Below are 17,400 nucleotides of genomic sequence, written 5' to 3' on the forward strand. Positions count from 1 at the left end.
TTTGCTAGTACTGTATTTAACCCTGTAACTTAACATGACACCCTAAAACCTGTACATAGGAAGACTGTAAAAGGTGTGACTGTTGAAGGCATGGATGGCCTTTTGGGGCTTAATACCTTTATTTGTATAATTACAATAAGTGCTATCCATTATATCTTCTAGCAATGCATCTATGTACTAATCATTATAAAAGCAGATTTTGACATAATCTCAGGTTTATACACATCATATGTATTAGTCACTTTATCCTACTGATCTAAGCTCTTGCTTTCCATTTTAAATGTGTTGTCTTAATTTTTTTTTCTTGCAAGGCTGCTATGAGTTTGTAGAGGATGATTTGTCTGAACATTGCAAGATTGCTAAATGTTGTCCCTCTGGGTATCTGTGCGATTCTTTTCTGTATTCCAGCATTGCTATCTGTAGGAGAATCCTTATCTCTAAATTGTTTCTTCTGTGTATTGCACCAAACCTCCTTTATAATGACTTGGTTTCATTAGAAGTCTGCTGCATAGAGCTGTCGTGTGTGTCTGACAAGTTAAAGGAATAGTTATCCCCCCCCCCCCCCCCCCCCCAAAAAAAAAAAAAAATGAAAAATGAATCATTTGAAGATATATGCTTATGTATCATCACTTGCAGTGTGATACATAGAGTTTATATGAATAGAAGTAAGTACGCATCATGACTTGATCATACAGTTTTAGGTATGTGTCCTGTTAGCATCTAAGGAACCCACTACATTCATTCCTGTTTATTATATTTGTCTGTGTGTATCTGTTTGTCTAATATTGCCTGTCTATCTATCTATCTAATTTGATTATTATAAGGGTACCTACTTTTCAAGAGTGAGTGTATTGCTATCCTTCAGATATATATATACATATAAAATTGTATGCGGAGAGCCACGCACTCACACTTAAAAGTACCCTGATGCATTCTCTGGTCTAATAAATAAGTCAAAAGAGAGCACTCACTAACAGGTATAGGTCCCTCGATCAATCTGTCTGTTTGCATATTTATTTATATGTTTATGTCAAGGTCAACTTAAGAGTCATGAGAGAGTCCAAGTTGATTGCAGCAAAAATAAATAAATAGAGGACGGCATAAAGTTCGTATTTTACAAGCATTGATGATGCATTTACTTATATGGTATATTAACACCTATTATATGGCACTTGTAAATATCTAAGTGACGTAGGTATAATTATTACTTACTACTGTGCATAATATCATAACATTTTAATTATTTTGTTAACACTGTAATTGAAATTTCTCTGCTTTACCCAAAAAAAAAAACAGCAAGATGCAACAAAGTCGATTTTACAGTATTTAGTAAGGCCTATTCACAAGAGCTGTGATGGCATAATATATGAAAGCAGAGTACGTCTAGGTAACACACAGTGATGTCATTTTCAAACATTCCATGGACACTCAGAGCTACTGAGCAGCACTCAGAGCTACACTTCACTTGGACAGTGATTATATTAACTGGAAATATATATTTACTACTCGCCTGCACAGGGATCTTGTGAAAAGGCACCTATTGAGTACAGCTCCATTGACTTGTACTTTGCTGTTTTTATCCTATTGAAACTAGTATAATGAAAACGGTGAGTGCTTCCTTTTTCTACCTCTATCTCTCCATCTTACTATCTATCATTTTCCAAAAATTAAAAGCAGTGAAATCACAATTTAAGGCTTTATTTTGTTGTTGCTTTTTTGCATGAAATAAAAACTTAAAATATGAGCTTAAACAGTAACGAACAAATCAATAGTAAATAATAATGATTGATGATAAAGCCCTAACTGATTTCCTTGTGCTGTTCATAAAGTATTGATATAAATAATCTCCATGTAAATACACCATTGGTGATTGTTAAAATAATACATGTATTCCTACCTTTATTTCTTATGCTGCCGGCAGCCATATATCCATTTTCTCAGAAACCACTGCTTTGACATTTCAATACCCGTACCACTCATTGCTACCATTTCTGGTTCGACCAGACACAGTTGATATTTATTTGTGTATTTTTCAATTAATTTATTCACCAACCCATGCTTCCATAATATGTCTTACTATACTTGGCATTTAAAACCAGCTTGTGCAACAGGATTCTGTTCACACATACTTTATTTTAGCTACCTGTCCGTTTTTTTACAGCTCCCATCTCTCCTCATTCTTTCCCTCTCAATCTACCATCTCCCCAATACAATCTAAACAGCACTTTGACATATGGCTATCAACTCGCTATTTCACTGTCAGACTGCCTAAAGTGAGTGGTAGCTAACAGTTGGTAAGATTTGTTTGCCTCTAATAGATATTCCAGTTATTAGGTACATTTCTGTGTCCTATGCCATCATTATTTAATAGCAAAAATCAAACTGGAAAGATTGACTCTCGACAAAATTATGTACTCCATCTAACAGCGTTTTTTCCTCTTTAATACAGGTAAAATTCTCAGTGAATGGGAAATTTAAACCGTCACCACCCTCCATCAGCAGTGAATATTTCTATATTTGTGCCAGCTTTTTCCTGCTCATTTGTTACACGTGCATTTATCTATGTATTTCTGTGAACTCAGCAGCATGTCGGCTAATGCTGGACTCTTTATTTCTACAAGGGACGGTCAAATCCTGTGTTCATTATACGGCAGTCTTCCTGAGCACAACATACGCAGTGTACCTCCTTCTCCTTATTTATGAGCACCTTTATCTAGTGGCCACAGTTTTCTGTGTATTACAGATAGTCTTAATAGACTTGGCCAAGAGAGGTAAGATGGCAATTGAAGACAAGGAGAAGAAGAATGAGGAAGAGGTGATGGAGGTGACGAAAGTGAAAGAAGAGATGAAATGGAAAGTCTTTTAAAGAAGGGTTTTTTTGGGGGGGGGGAGGGGAGGGAGACTGCTTGTTTGTAAAGGAAATGATACCGGAGAAACTGACGGAAGCCAAGCACAGAGAGATGGACACAGGTTTCTTCAGGAAGGAAGAGATTCTTTATTGGATCACCGATCGGGACTCAGAGGGACTAATGTCACCAAAATACAGCAAGTTCTGAGCCCTGGACAATAGTGCAGGCTCCTTATATAGGCACATAACTCCTCCCATATTAAGCTCCACCCGCACATTCTCTTGACCAATCAATACAAATAAGAATTAACTTCCTGCTAGACCGCATGGCTTGTCCAGCACAATGGAGGAGGGGAATACTACATCCTGTATTCTTGCACATGCTCCGTACACTACTGATCGTATCTTTGCCTCGTGCAACCAACTGATCGATACGTCAGCATATGCACGTACACATGCCACGTGGTAATCTCGGCCTACTAAATTTATTTTTTTACCGAGATTCCACCACATTCCCCCCTTTGATGCCTCTTGATATTTCACAATTACTTGAGGCATCACTTAACCTTAGTTTGCATACACCGCAAGTTACCTTGAACCAGACCAGACTTATCTTATGATGTGAATCTTCAACACTCATCTTCCTGCATTGGTTCTCCCTGATCTAGAGCCTTATATTTATAAATTGCCATTATCTGTGCAGCAGCCTTCCTCTCTGCTATATTTTCTATAAGGCTTTGCACAGACCTAACTACTAAGGGTATAAGACACGGCAGGAGTAGACACAACATTAAAATCAGTAGGACTCCACCTACCACTGCCTTAAGCCCTCCAAACCACTCATACCAGCTACCAAACCAACTGCTTGGATTGTACCCTTTCCATACCTGAGTAGGCACATGCGCTAGTTTAACCATATGGCTAGTAAGCTCAGCTATTGCTTGCCCTTCGTCAACTATTTGAAGACAGCAATTGCTCAGGTTAAACTTCCCACATACACCTCCCTCTACTGCCAAAAGGTAATCCAAGGCTAATCTATTTTGGTATACTGCTGTCCTCATTATGGTATTATGCTTCGCTAGAAGATTGAGCGCTTGTGATGTCTCGTTAGTAATAATCTCAACCACTGCCTGTAATCTTATAATACGGTTGAGCATATAAATTAGGGTTCTATAACCAAAGGTACCATCTTCTGCCCACGTGGCTGGCCCATAGTAATCTATAATACGCTGGGGAGGCCATTCATTATCTTCCCAAGCGCCTATCTCTATGGGTCTCCTTTTCTTCCTATGATTCACGTCATACACTTTAACACCTAAAGTCTCACCTGTTTCAATAGGTAACAAGAAGAAGGATGGTTTGAGCATACCCAACACACATGCCCCTTCCCAGTCCTGTGGCAACTCCGAATAGGCTTTCTTACCACAGATCCAGTACAAATTTGCTGGGGCTCTCCAGTTAGATGTGATGGATAGGTCAAACCACACATCCTTTAAATTGGCGTATCTAGCAAACGGGTTAGATGGTTCTGAGACATTTGAAGCCGACCACCAAGTTGTATTCTTTGTATCATCATCATAAGCTTTTTGCCCTAGACAAGTTAATTCTCCTACAGAAGTATTATACATCATTCCTTTCCTTGCTATGCAAACATAACCTATGATAATCGGCTTGTGTAGATATTAATTGGTCAACTGCCTCAGAACCGGACATTACCTCCTTTGCTTCCCAAGGCCATTGGTCTCCCATGTTAGTACCTCCACACACATAGCAGTTGGTAACATTAAGACTACCGGCAATACTTTCAGCTAAATCAATAAACAGGTTTTTAGCATTATGGGGGATCTTATTATCTATGCTCATCTCTTCATAAAAGGAATGGTACACTTGATGAGTTTGGGAGGATACCGTATCAGTCTCTATCCCTATAAACAATACTGTCCCAGGATCTAAACCCGTCCCATATATTTGAAACCCAAATAAATTACCATATTTATCTAAGAACTTGTCGGGGTTATTTATAAGTATATGGACTGGATTGCATTCCATAGACTTACAATATGGACTGGTAGGCAACTTAGTCACAATCATGTCCTTGTCTACTGTCTGTCCCCAAGTTGCCCACCCCACACAAGACCAATATGGGCAAAAGTTATAATCTCTATTTGGGCATCTAGGGCTCACATACTTATTTTTACTACTGGGACAAATATATTTATCGTTAGACCCATACGTCCTCTCCCATCTAAGATCCCCACATACATTCCACGGCTTTCTACCACTTGATATCGCCTTACACGCATCAAATAGCAGAACACCCGAAGAATGTACGGATTCTAATACCGTCTTATTAATTAGGGACCCCTGAGGATCTCCATTCCTGAGAGTCAACCAAATTGTACGGGGTTGATACTCTGGACTGAAGCACTTAGGTTCTCCTACTCCTAAATGGCACACACTATATTCTATATTTAGGTATCTACATCTTGATACATCTCCTTTACACTCGTATTGTGAATGCCAAATTAGGGTTTGGGAAATATGGTTACCTGTTCTTGTAGTCTTAATGCATACCTCACAGCTAGGAGTGTCGGTACCTCTACCTTCCTGAATATAAAAATACACATATAAAAACATTATCATAAACACATCTTTCGTCGTCATCCTCAGTCTTCGTCCGTGCGAAGGCACCTCAGCTTCCAGGATGTAAGGGCTGCAGGGAATGGAGTTCTGCTCGTCTTCACAGGGGTCCCTCCGAGACTTTTCCTGGCTTATATACTATACGTCGGTGAGCGGACAGGCTTTATTATGGCCTTCTCACTCACTTACCAAATCCTTGAAACAATAAAATTTGTAATCCACAAAGTTCCTCGTCACTCCGACTGAGTCGTGCGCTTTAACCGGATCTTGCAGGGATTCTCTGGATCTGCTGTAGCTTGCCAAGAATCGACTGCTGCTGGTTTAACCCTGGAGTGATGTATCCACGGAGTCACTTCGGCTACTTTTATCGCTGTAGGGGTAGACAAAAGAACAACATAAGGACCTCTCCACTTGGGCCCTAACGGTACATTATTCCACTCTTTAATCCACACTTGGTCTCCTGGGTGGTAACTATGAACTGGGGGATAAATATTCACAGGTAATCTATCTTGTACCCATTTCTGTACCTCCTCCATAGTCTTACCCAACTCTACAACCTGCTGCCGGGTAATTCCTTCTCCCAACTGACTCAAATCCCCCCTTAAGTTACCAAGTACGGGAGGTGGTCGCCCATACATGATTTCAAAAGGAGAGAGGCCCATCCTTCTGGTAGGTGTACTGCGGATTCGCAATAGAGCTATGGGCAAGAGAACGTTCCACTTAAGTTGGGTTTCCTGACACATTTTAGCCAACTGATTCTTAATAGTTCTATTCATTCTCTCTACCTTACCAGAACTCTGGGGTCTATATGCCGTATGAAGCCTCCACTTTATACCAAGCATATGAGTCAGTTGTTGTAGGCACTGATGAACAAAAGCTGGACCATTGTCCGATCCTATAGAGCAGGGTAGTCCATATCGGGGTATTATTTCTCGTAGCAGGAATCTCACAACTTCTCCTGCTTTCTCTGTACGAGTAGGACATGCTTCTACCCAGCCTGAATAGGTACACACAACCACCAGCAGGTAGCGATGTCCACCCGATTTAGGCATCACTGTATAGTCAATTTGTAAATCGGACATGGGGAGTCCCCCCATAAACTGGACTCCTGGTGGCTTTACTGGTCCTTGCCTTACATTATTTTTAGCACACGTTACACATCTTCGTACAATGGCCTGAGTCAAGTTGGACAATCTTGGTATGTAGAAATGTTTTCTGAGAGATTCTTCTGTGCTGTCTCTCCCAGAATGTGTCCCGTTGTGATAGTTTTGGACAATTTCTACCGCTAGTGATGCTGGAATGACTATTCTTCCATCTTCTAACTGATACCATTTGTTCTCCAAATACTTTCCAGGTTCAGTCTTTAACCACTCCTCTTCTTGAGCTGTATAAACTGGAGTCCATTGAGACAGTGGAGTTGGTATAAGAGCAGCTATATGCCCCACATACTCCTGTCTTCCCGATTCAGCGGCACGCTTAGCTGTACTGTCTGCCATCCGATTTCCTTTGGTTACATCACCATCTCCTCTCAGATGCGCTCGACAATGTATAATACCGACTTCTCTCGGCTCCCACACTGCTTCCAATAGTTGTAGGATTTCAGCTGCGTACTTGATTTCTTTGCCTTCCGAATTCAATAGTCCTCTTTCTTTATACAAAGCTCCGTGGGCATGAGTGGTTAAAAACACATACTTGGAGTCCGTGTAGATGTTCACTCTTAAACCTTCAGCCAATTGTAACGCTCGTGTCAGTGCTATCAATTCTGCCTTTTGTGCTGATGTTCCTTTTGCTAGTGGCCGAGCTTCTATCACCTTGTCTATTGTTGTTACTGCATATCCTGCATAGCGGATCCCTTCTTTCACATAACTACTGCCGTCGGTGTAATATTGAACATCGGGGTTCTGGATGGGAAAATCACGAAGATCTGGTCTACTTGAAAATACTTCATCCATTACTTCCAAACAATCATGTTGACTTTCAGTAGGTTGTGGCAAAAGGGTAGCTGGATTTAAGGTGTTTACAGTCTCTAAATGCACTCTTGGGTTTTCACACAACATTGCTTGATACTTGGTCATACGGCTGTTACTAAACCAATGGTTTCCTTTGTAATCCAACAACGTCTGTACTGCATGTGGGACTCGTACATAAAGTTCTTGACCCAGAGTGAGTTTATCGGCTTCAGCTACTAGCAGGGCGGCTGCAGCTACGGCTCTTAGACAAGGTGGAAGTCCGCTGGCCACTGCATCCAGTTGCTTAGACATGTAGGCAACAGGTCTTTGCCATGATCCCAAGTACTGTGTCAATACTCCCACAGCCATTCTTCTTTGCTCATGTACGTACAGGTAGAATGGTCGTGTGTGATCAGGTAGACCTAATGCTGGGGCACTCATCAAAGCCTTCTTCACATCTTCAAATGCCGTTTGCTGTTCTTGAGTCCATAAGAAGGGGTCGTGCTCTGTACCTTTGATAGCTGCATACAGAGGTTTTGCCAGTATCGCGTAGCTGGGAATACATATCCTACAGAAGCCTGCTGCCCCCAAGAATTCTCGCACTTGTCTTCTATTCTTGGGTATCGGTATTTGGCACACAGCTTCTTTTCTCTCTGGCCCCATAATTCTTTGACCTTCAGAGATATGGAATCCCAGATATTTGACAGTTGGCAAACACAACTGAGCCTTCTTTCTAGACACCTTGTATCCTGCCTTCCAGAGAATGTGTAGTAGATCGTGCGTTGCTTGCTGACATATTTCCTTTGTAACTGCTGCTATCAACAAGTCATCTACATATTGTAACAATACACACTCTCCTGGGATGGACTCGAAATCCAATAAATCTTGACTTAGAGCTGAACCAAATAGGGTAGGTGAATTTTTAAACCCTTGGGGCAGTCTTGTCCAGGTCATTTGGCGTTTTGAGCCCGTTACAGCGTTTTCCCATTGGAAAGCGAAGATACATTGACTTTCTGCGGCAATTCGGAGGCAAAAGAAAGCATCTTTGAGGTCTAAGACTGTAAAATAAGTAGCCCCGCCCGGAATTAAAGCAAGCAGGTTATATGGATTGGGCACAACTGGATGTATACTAACAACCGCATCATTGACTGCTCTCAAGTCCTGCACAGGTCGATACTCATCTGTACCGGGCTTTTGAACAGGCAGCAATGGGGTGTTCCAGGGGGAAGTACAGAATTTTAGGATACCATACCGTATGAACTTATCCAGATAAGATTGGATGTTCTTCTTAGCCTTCTGCGGGATGTGATATTGTCTTAGGCTCACTGGATAAACCCCAAGTTTTAGTTCGATTTTAATAGGTGGAATATTGCGGGCCAGTCCTGGTGGGTTGTTCTCTGCCCAAACTCCTGGTATGTTGAATAAGGACTCATCACTCCTAGGGTTTTGGCTAGTCAACGCTGTATAAAGTCGCCACTCTTCTTCCTTTGGTACGGATAATGTCATAATACCTGAAGGTCCATTAAACTTTAAGGATGTTGTTCCATTTGGTAGGAACGTAATCTGCGCTTGTAACTTAGATAGCATATCACGTCCCAGCAATTGGACTGGACATTCAGGCATATAAAGGAATTGATGTTTTACTACGTGGCCTCCCAATGTACAGAGTCGACTTTTAAGAACCGGTTTTGCAGCACTTCTTCCAGTTGCTCCTATTACAGTAATAGTTCTTCCAGATGGAGGAGCAACTAGGTCAGTCACCACCGAATGTTCAGCACCAGTGTCGATCATGAACGCACTCCTTTTTCCCCCTATTGATACATCGACCAAAGGCTCCGCTCGACCAAGGGGGATGGAGCCCGGTCGGTATCAATAGTCCTCCATGACCGTGTCAGCCAATCCTACAAAGTCCCTACCTTCTCTATCGCGGGACCTTTGCGCTGCTGGGTAGTACCTATCTTCCCTTACACTTCCTCTGTTCCCATTACTCCCTCTATTACCACTGCTTCCTCCGGGGCCTCCTCTACCTCTCGCTCTGCCTCTAAAGTTTCCGTAACCTGCCCTGGGTAAGTCTCTCTCGTACTGCTCTCTTTGCGGACACTCGTTTCTCCAATGCCCTTCTTCCTTGCAATACGCGCACTGATTCCTACTCAAAGGCTCCCTATTCCATCTACTATCGCCTCTATCTGGGCCCCGTCTATCTACGCCTGCGATCGCTACCGCTAACATATCTGCCTTTTTACGCATCTTGCGCTCTTCTTCTTTCTTACTTTCTGTTAACCTATTCATATACACTTTATTCGCTACCTCCATTAGTTGGGTGATAGACATACCTGCAAACCCTTCTAACTTCTGTAGCTTGCGCTTAATATCTCCGTAAGCTTGGCTGACAAAGGCGGAGTTCACCATTCGGGAATTATCTGCGTCTTCCGGATTAAAGGGGGTATACAAGCGGTATGCCTCCAATAATCGGTCATAAAAGACACTGGGCGCTTCATCACTTTTCTGAATCACCTCAACTGTCTTCGACATATTAATAGCTTTCTTTCCTCCGGCTTTCATGCCAGCAATTATAGCGTCTCTATAGGCTCTGAGTTGAACCATATCTGCGCCATTTACATTCCAGTCGGGATCGGTATTAGGATAATGTGTTGCGGCCCATGCTGCTGGATTGGCTTGATTCAAAGCACGGGCTCTATCCTCTAGCGCTTTAATGGCCGCTTGATTAATCCTTGTCCTTTCCTCATTATTAAACAAAGTCATTAATAACTGCTGGCAATCAGCCCAGGTCGGATTATGTGTCTGAACTATCGAGGTGAACAGATCGGTCATAGCTTGTGGTTTCTCAGTGTACGAGGAATTGTGGGTCTTCCAATTCAAGAGATCAGTAGTAGTGAACGGGACATATACGAAGACTGGGTCAGCATGTGCCATTTGACCTGCGGCATCGATATAGGCTGACCCGGGATTCAGACGAAGAGGCATCTGATAATGTTTTAATTGTTGGGTACCGGTCAGTTGTCGGGTTAGTATGGGGCTACGTGGAGGGGCGTCAGTTATGGGTTCCAGTCGGGGAGAAATAGGGCATGAGGATGTGGGAGCTTGATTTTGGGAAAAGTTAGTAAATAGAATACTCCCAGCCGAGCTAGAAGAAGCTTGACCGGAAGTTTGAAGTGGCGCCAAATCAGGATATTTAGATCTAACGGGGGTTGGTTCTGGTTCCGGAAGGGGAGGTTTAATACGAGGGGGGGTGGATTCTGTACTGGAGGAGGAAGCGGAAATGGATGAGGGCAATGAGGGGAGGGGTATAGAACTTCCTGCATTCGCGTTACCTCTTCCTGTAGGGAAGTAAGGGGGCGGCAAAGGGATCTCGGACTCAGGGGACGTGTCCAAAATGGGCCTAACCACAGTCCTAGTGGACAAACAAGTCCTGGCCACCATGAGGCGACATTGCTCCTCGTGGCATATCTGAATCCATTTTGGCGAGTCATTTACGGCCTGTCTCCAACAATCAATATATGGAAACTGCCCGTAAAGTTCAGGCCTACCTGACACAGCCACGTGTACGCGCTGAATCAGGGTTGGATCCAAACTACCACGTGCACAGAGTGACCAAACGTACAGGAGACATTTTAACCCCAAAATCACATGTTTTGAATCCCTTTTTAAAATTCTTTACCATACAACCTAAGGGATCCGGAATCGTTGACTCCGACGCGCCCATACTTATCAATGGAACGTCGTTGACAACGAATACTATGCACGCGTACTATTCAACAGTCACACCCGTTTCCTCTGGCAACAGCACCACGTGGTACGGTTACCAAGTGAAACGTACACAATAACACAATAAACACTCAGGGAATTCCCGTACACACACAGCTGTTACACCAGTCACTAGATAATCAATATTATGCCCTTTGGCGGAACTATACAGTTACCCACGCTATAATTCTCTATATATGAATTACCCGTCTATAACACACCCCAGTAACATCGTCTTTTACAAATAGTGGTTACAGTACGGTTAGCATAGGTCAAAGCACAATTTAAGGTCACAATACAATTATTAGTGGTTATGGTGTTAAACATGCAATGGACGACAGTGATTAGTACTTATATACAGTGTCAGTAAATATACAGGGTTATGGTACCGTGCACTATGATACAGCAACACACTATTAACACTCTCGCTAGACGGCTGAGCTCGCGCTATCTAACAAGATATACACTTTACTAAACAATCTTTAACACATTTACAATTCCCAACTAAACTATTGGCCAGTACCTTGAATGGACTACCTAAAACTATGTACACCCGTTTTGGTTAGCCACACTGCCCAAGCACCACATATAGCGAGCTAGAGGACCGAATTTACACAGGCGCCTCTTAGTCGATTACTATCAAAAATCTAGTGGGTTCCAAATTTACACGCCTTCCCACTTAGCCAAGATAGGTTGAGAGCTAGCGAACCGAATTTACACAGGCGCCGCTTAGTCTCCCGGTCCCTCCGACCTAGCGAACGTAATATACACCCTAGAACGCTAGTCTAGACAAGACACCGGTGTCCGGCTAGGGCTATTTACACAGGACCCCGCCTGACTAACCAAATCAAACGGTCTTACTTGAGAGCGTTCGATTGAGCGGTGCGCCTTCGCTCCTTCCCTCCGACAGAGGGGGCAGATTCCATACACAATTCAAACCCCTTATGGGCCTACCGCACAATCGGTATACCCCTAGTGGGTCTGCCGTCTAAAACAGCAGTTGTCTTACCTCCTCGTTCCTGAACCTGAGTTCACACTCATCGACGGGAACACCCCAGCACTTCTTACGTAGAGGCCGATGATCTCCTGGACAACAGACCAGTGGCGCCGAGACGAAGGGAGGTCCACGCAGAAGTTCAGGGGTGCAGCCGTAGAGAACGTGGGCAAAGATAGACCGTCTCACGCCTCTGCCTCTCAGCTACCGTTGAACGATGAGCTTCCCGGCCAATGCACCAAATGATACCGGAGAAACTGACGGAAGCCAAGCACAGAGAGATGGACACAGGTTTCTTCAGGAAGGAAGAGATTCTTTATTGGATCACCGATCGGGACTCAGAGGGACTAATGTCACCAAAATACAGCAAGTTCTGAGCCCCGGACAATAGTGCAGGCTCCTTATATAGGCACATAACTCCTCCCATATTAAGCTCCACCCGCACATTCTCTTGACCAATCAATACAAATAAGAATTAACTTCCTGCTAGACCGCATGGCTTGTCCAGCACAATGGAGGAGGGGAATACTACATCCTGTATTCTTGCACATGCTCCGTACACTACTGATCGTATCTTTGCCTCGTGCAACCAACTGATCGATACGTCAGCATATGCACGTACACATGCCACGTGGTAATCTCGGCCTACTAAATTTATTTTTTTACCGAGATTCCACCACAGAAAAAGTTATTTATTAAAATAGTTTTATAACTGAGTACTTTATTTTGTTGTTTTTCTAAAACTTGTGTTGTGTATTATTAGAGCAAGGCACAGTGAAAATTTTAAACACTGTGAAAAAAGGTAAGCAATCAGTAGTTTGCAGATTGTGATTTATTGCAAGTCTAGAACCAAAGAGAGCACCAGTAATATTGATTCTATGATTCCTTAATAATCCCGATCTTCCACCCAAACCATTTTAAGTTAAGCAATTTAAGCCCAGCATTGGATTGCACACAGGGAACCTGACATTTGGCCAGGGAGGAGAAAATCCCGAGCTTGCATGGCTCAGCCCAACCTAAACACTGTTCATAGCCACACTGCATTGCAAAGAATTCCACGTTTTAAAATCTCATACGCATGCCCTGCTAGAAGTTGCAATGTAATTGATGTGTGTGGTTTTTTTTTTTTTTTTTTGTTTTTTACTTTTACCAAGGATAAACTGATTCAGATAGGAAGTGCTTTGAATAAAAATTATTTTCCACTCTCTAAAGCTTCTAGGGGTAAAAAGTAAATGCAGTCTCTGTGAACCAACATATTTGTACAACATGGAAGATAAAACATATAAGTTCATCTAAAAAGTATAAATAGTAGTAGCATTTAGGGACTGCACTGTTTTGCATTTTTCTAAAGGACATTTTTCTAATTGATCAGCAGTGAAACTGACAACTGAAAGTATCGTGTCACTTCCACAAAATCAGTAAAACACATATCCTGTCATTTCCAAACAACTGAGATGTAACTGACCTGATTTACTCTGAAGTGGCAGATTTTCTGCTGGCAAGCTGCTGTAGTGGTTAAAATGCAGAACACAGACCTGAGGAAGAAACATATACAAACTAAAAAGCTGAATAATTTCAAGAGCGTTAAATAAATGAATGAAACTTTTTGTATATAGTCCCTGATAAAAATGACTTTAGGAGATGTCTACAACTTTGATAGCAGAGCAGTTCAGCTGTGTCAGTCTGGATTTGCAGCTGTTTTTACCACAGGCGGTGAAAAATAATTACTCAACTGAGTTTAACATGCAGGGTTATTTTTACACAAGGGATACAGCAACTCTAGGAATGGGTTTGGCCTTCATCAGTGACTTATGGCTGATAAGTCATTAGAATCCATGAGGAAAATGTCCATGTCTGGTTTATGCTTTAATGGGGAAAGAGTGTAATTGTAGATTATGCAAACGTAGTGTACCTATTATCTTAATTTTAGAAATGACAGGAGCCGAATAAACTGCTGGGAGTTTTCAGTAAAGAGAGTTATACAAATATGAAGCCTCCTGTCATGTGATAAAATCAGAGACGGCTCTAAACTTTGCAAGGCTTTAGGCCAAAACCTAAACATGACACCAATAATAAAAGAAAAAAAACTGCAAGTGATAAAAAAAATGAGCAGTTCAGAGTCCCTGGTGTCTAGTGGTGGCTACCCCTTCCTGTTTACCCTCTGCTTGTGGCACAGTTTTCAGATACACTCATAAGGATCCACACACCCAGATACAAACTGCCAGATAGACATACTCTCACACAGACATGCACAGACAAGCAGACACCCACTGCCAGTTACACAAACACCAACATACTCACACATACACATGTTAACATGCACACACACTGACATACACACATACACAAGCACTGATTGACATACAAGTGCAAGTATTGAAATATAAGATGTTTAAGTCACCCTACTCTTTGCCTACCTTTTGCCAGGATGGAAGCTTCCCTGTGGTCCAGTGGGCACCTGGCACCAACTATGGACTGTAACTATTCAGGGAGCTACCAGGCTCCATTTACCTCTCTCCCCTCAGCTCTTTCCCCCTCTTTTCCCCAAACTCCATCTCCCACTTTCCACCACCTTTCCCCTTGAACTCTTTCTCAAGTCTCAACTTCCCTCTCTCTTTCCATCCCAATTTGTCTTTCTCCGCAAGCACAATAATTTTTTAGGGCCACTTACTCTGCTGGTCCAGTGCTACCAACTCCTGGGAGCTTCATCGCCTTCTCGTTCCCTCCATGCGGTGTGATGAAGCCTTGCTGAGGGAGGGAAGGGGCTTAAAATGTCACTTCCTGCTCCCCCACTTCCTGACTTGAAAAGATTAGTATAAAATGGGCATTTTATCCCTTCTATCTAGTTCAGCGAGTACTTTGTGTCAGTGTTCAAATGATCACTGATCACTATTTACTGACAGTCGTCCTGTAGCCCCATGTAACAAAAGCACAGCTTAGTGGAAAGGGGCATTGACAGGGCTAGGAGGTGGGCATAGGAGGAAGCTTTGTAGCGATTGGTTACATAGTTACATAGTTAGATAGCTGAAAAGAGACTTGCGTCCATCAAGTTCAGCCTTCCTCACATTTGTTTTTTGCTGTTGATCCAAAAGGCAAAAAAAAAAAAAAAACCCTAGTTTGAAGCACAATTTTGCAACAAGCTAGGACAAAAAATTCCTTCTTGACCCCAGAATGGCAGTCAGATTTATCCTTGAATCAAGCAGTTATTACCCTACATTGAAAGATTATATCCTTGAATATTCTGTCTTTGCAAGTATGCATCTAGTAGCTGTTTGAACATCTGTATGGATTTTGATAAAACCACTTCTTCAGGCAGAGAATTCCACATCCTGATTGTTCTTACAGTAAAAAAAACCTTTCCTTTGCCTTAGACGAAATCTTCTTTCTTCCAGTCTAAACGCATGGCCTCGTGTCCTATGTAAAGTCCGGTTTGTGAATAGATTTCCACACAATGGTTTGTATTGGCCCCGAATATATTTGTATAATGTTATCATATCCCCTCTCAGGCGACGTTTTTCTAAACTAAATAGGTTTAAATTTGTTAACCTTTCTTCATAGCTGATATGTTCCATTCCTTTTATTAATTTTGTAGCCCGCCTCTGCACTTTTTCTAGTGCCATGATATCCTTCTTTAGAACAGGTGCCCAAAATTGCACAGCATATTCAATATGTGGTCTTACCAGTGATTTATAGAGAGGCAAAATGATATTCTCGTCCCGAGAATGAATGCCCTTTTTCATGCATGACAATACCTTACTGGCCTTGGCCACTGCTGATTGACATTGCACATTGTTGCATAGTTTGTTGTCTATAACAATTCCCAAGTCCTTTTCGTGTGTTGTTATCCCTAATTCACTTCCATTGGTGGTTGAGAGGTTGAGTGGCTGGGCTATACAGGGAGTGCAGAATTATTAGGCAAGTTGTATTTTTGAGGATTAATTTTATTATTGAACAACAACCATGTTCTCAATGAACCCAAAAAACTCATTAATATCAAAGCTGAATATTTTTGGAAGTAGTTTTTAGTTTGTTTTTAGTTATAGCTATTTTAGGGGGATATCTGTGTGTGCAGGTGACTATTACTGTGCATAATTATTAGGCAACTTAACAAAAAACAAATATATACCCATTTCAATTATTTATTTTTACCAGTGAAACCAATATAACATCTCAACATTCACAAATATACATTTCTGACATTCAAAAACATAACAAAAACAAATCAGTGACCAATATAGCCACCTTTCTTTGCAAGGACACTCAAAAGCCTGCCATCCATGGATTCTGTCAGTGTTTTGATCTGTTCACCATCAACATTGCGTGCAGCAGCAACCACAGCCTCCCAGACACTGTTCAGAGAGGTGTACTGTTTTCCCTCCTTGTAAATCTCACATTTGATGATGGACCACAGGTTCTCAATGGGGTTCAGATCAGGTGAACAAGGAGGCCATGCCATTAGATTTTCTTCTTTTATACTCTTTCTTGCCAGCCACGCTGTGGAGTACTTGGACGCATGTGATGGAGCATTGTCCTGCATGAAAATCATGTTTCCTGAAGGATGCAGACTTCTTCCTGTACCACTGCTTGAAGAAGGTGTCTTCCAGAAACTGGCAGTAGGACTGGGAGTTGAGCTTGACTCCATCCTCAACCCGAAAAGGCCCCACAAGCTCATATTTGATGATACCAGCCCAAACCAGTACTCCACCTCCACCTTGCTGGCGTCTGAGTCGGACTGGAGCTCTCTGCCCTTTACCAATCCATCCATCTGGCCCATCAAGACTCACTCTCATTTCATCAGTCCATAAAACCTTATAAAAATCAGTCTTGAGATATTTCTTGGCCCAGTCTTGACGTTTCAGCTTGTGTGTCTTGTTCAGTGGTGGTCGTCTTTCAGCCTTCCTTACCTTGGCCATGTCTCTGAGTATTGCACACCTTGTGCTTTTGGGCACTCCAGTGATGTTGCAGCTCTGAAATATGGCCAAACTGGTGGCAAGTGGCATCTTGGCAGCTGCACGCTTGACTTTTCTCAGTTCATGGGCAGTTATTTTGCGCCTTGGTTTCTCCACACGCTTCTTGCGACCCTGTTGACTATTTTGAATGAAACGCTTGATTGTTCGATGATCACGCTTCAGAAGCTTTGCAATTTTAAGAGTGCTGCATCCCTCTGCAAGATATCTCACTATTTTTGACTTTTCTGAGCCTGT

Source organism: Pelobates fuscus, chromosome 4 (genome assembly GCF_036172605.1).
Source record: "Pelobates fuscus isolate aPelFus1 chromosome 4, aPelFus1.pri, whole genome shotgun sequence".
NCBI classification, from domain to species: Eukaryota; Metazoa; Chordata; class Amphibia; order Anura; family Pelobatidae; genus Pelobates; species Pelobates fuscus.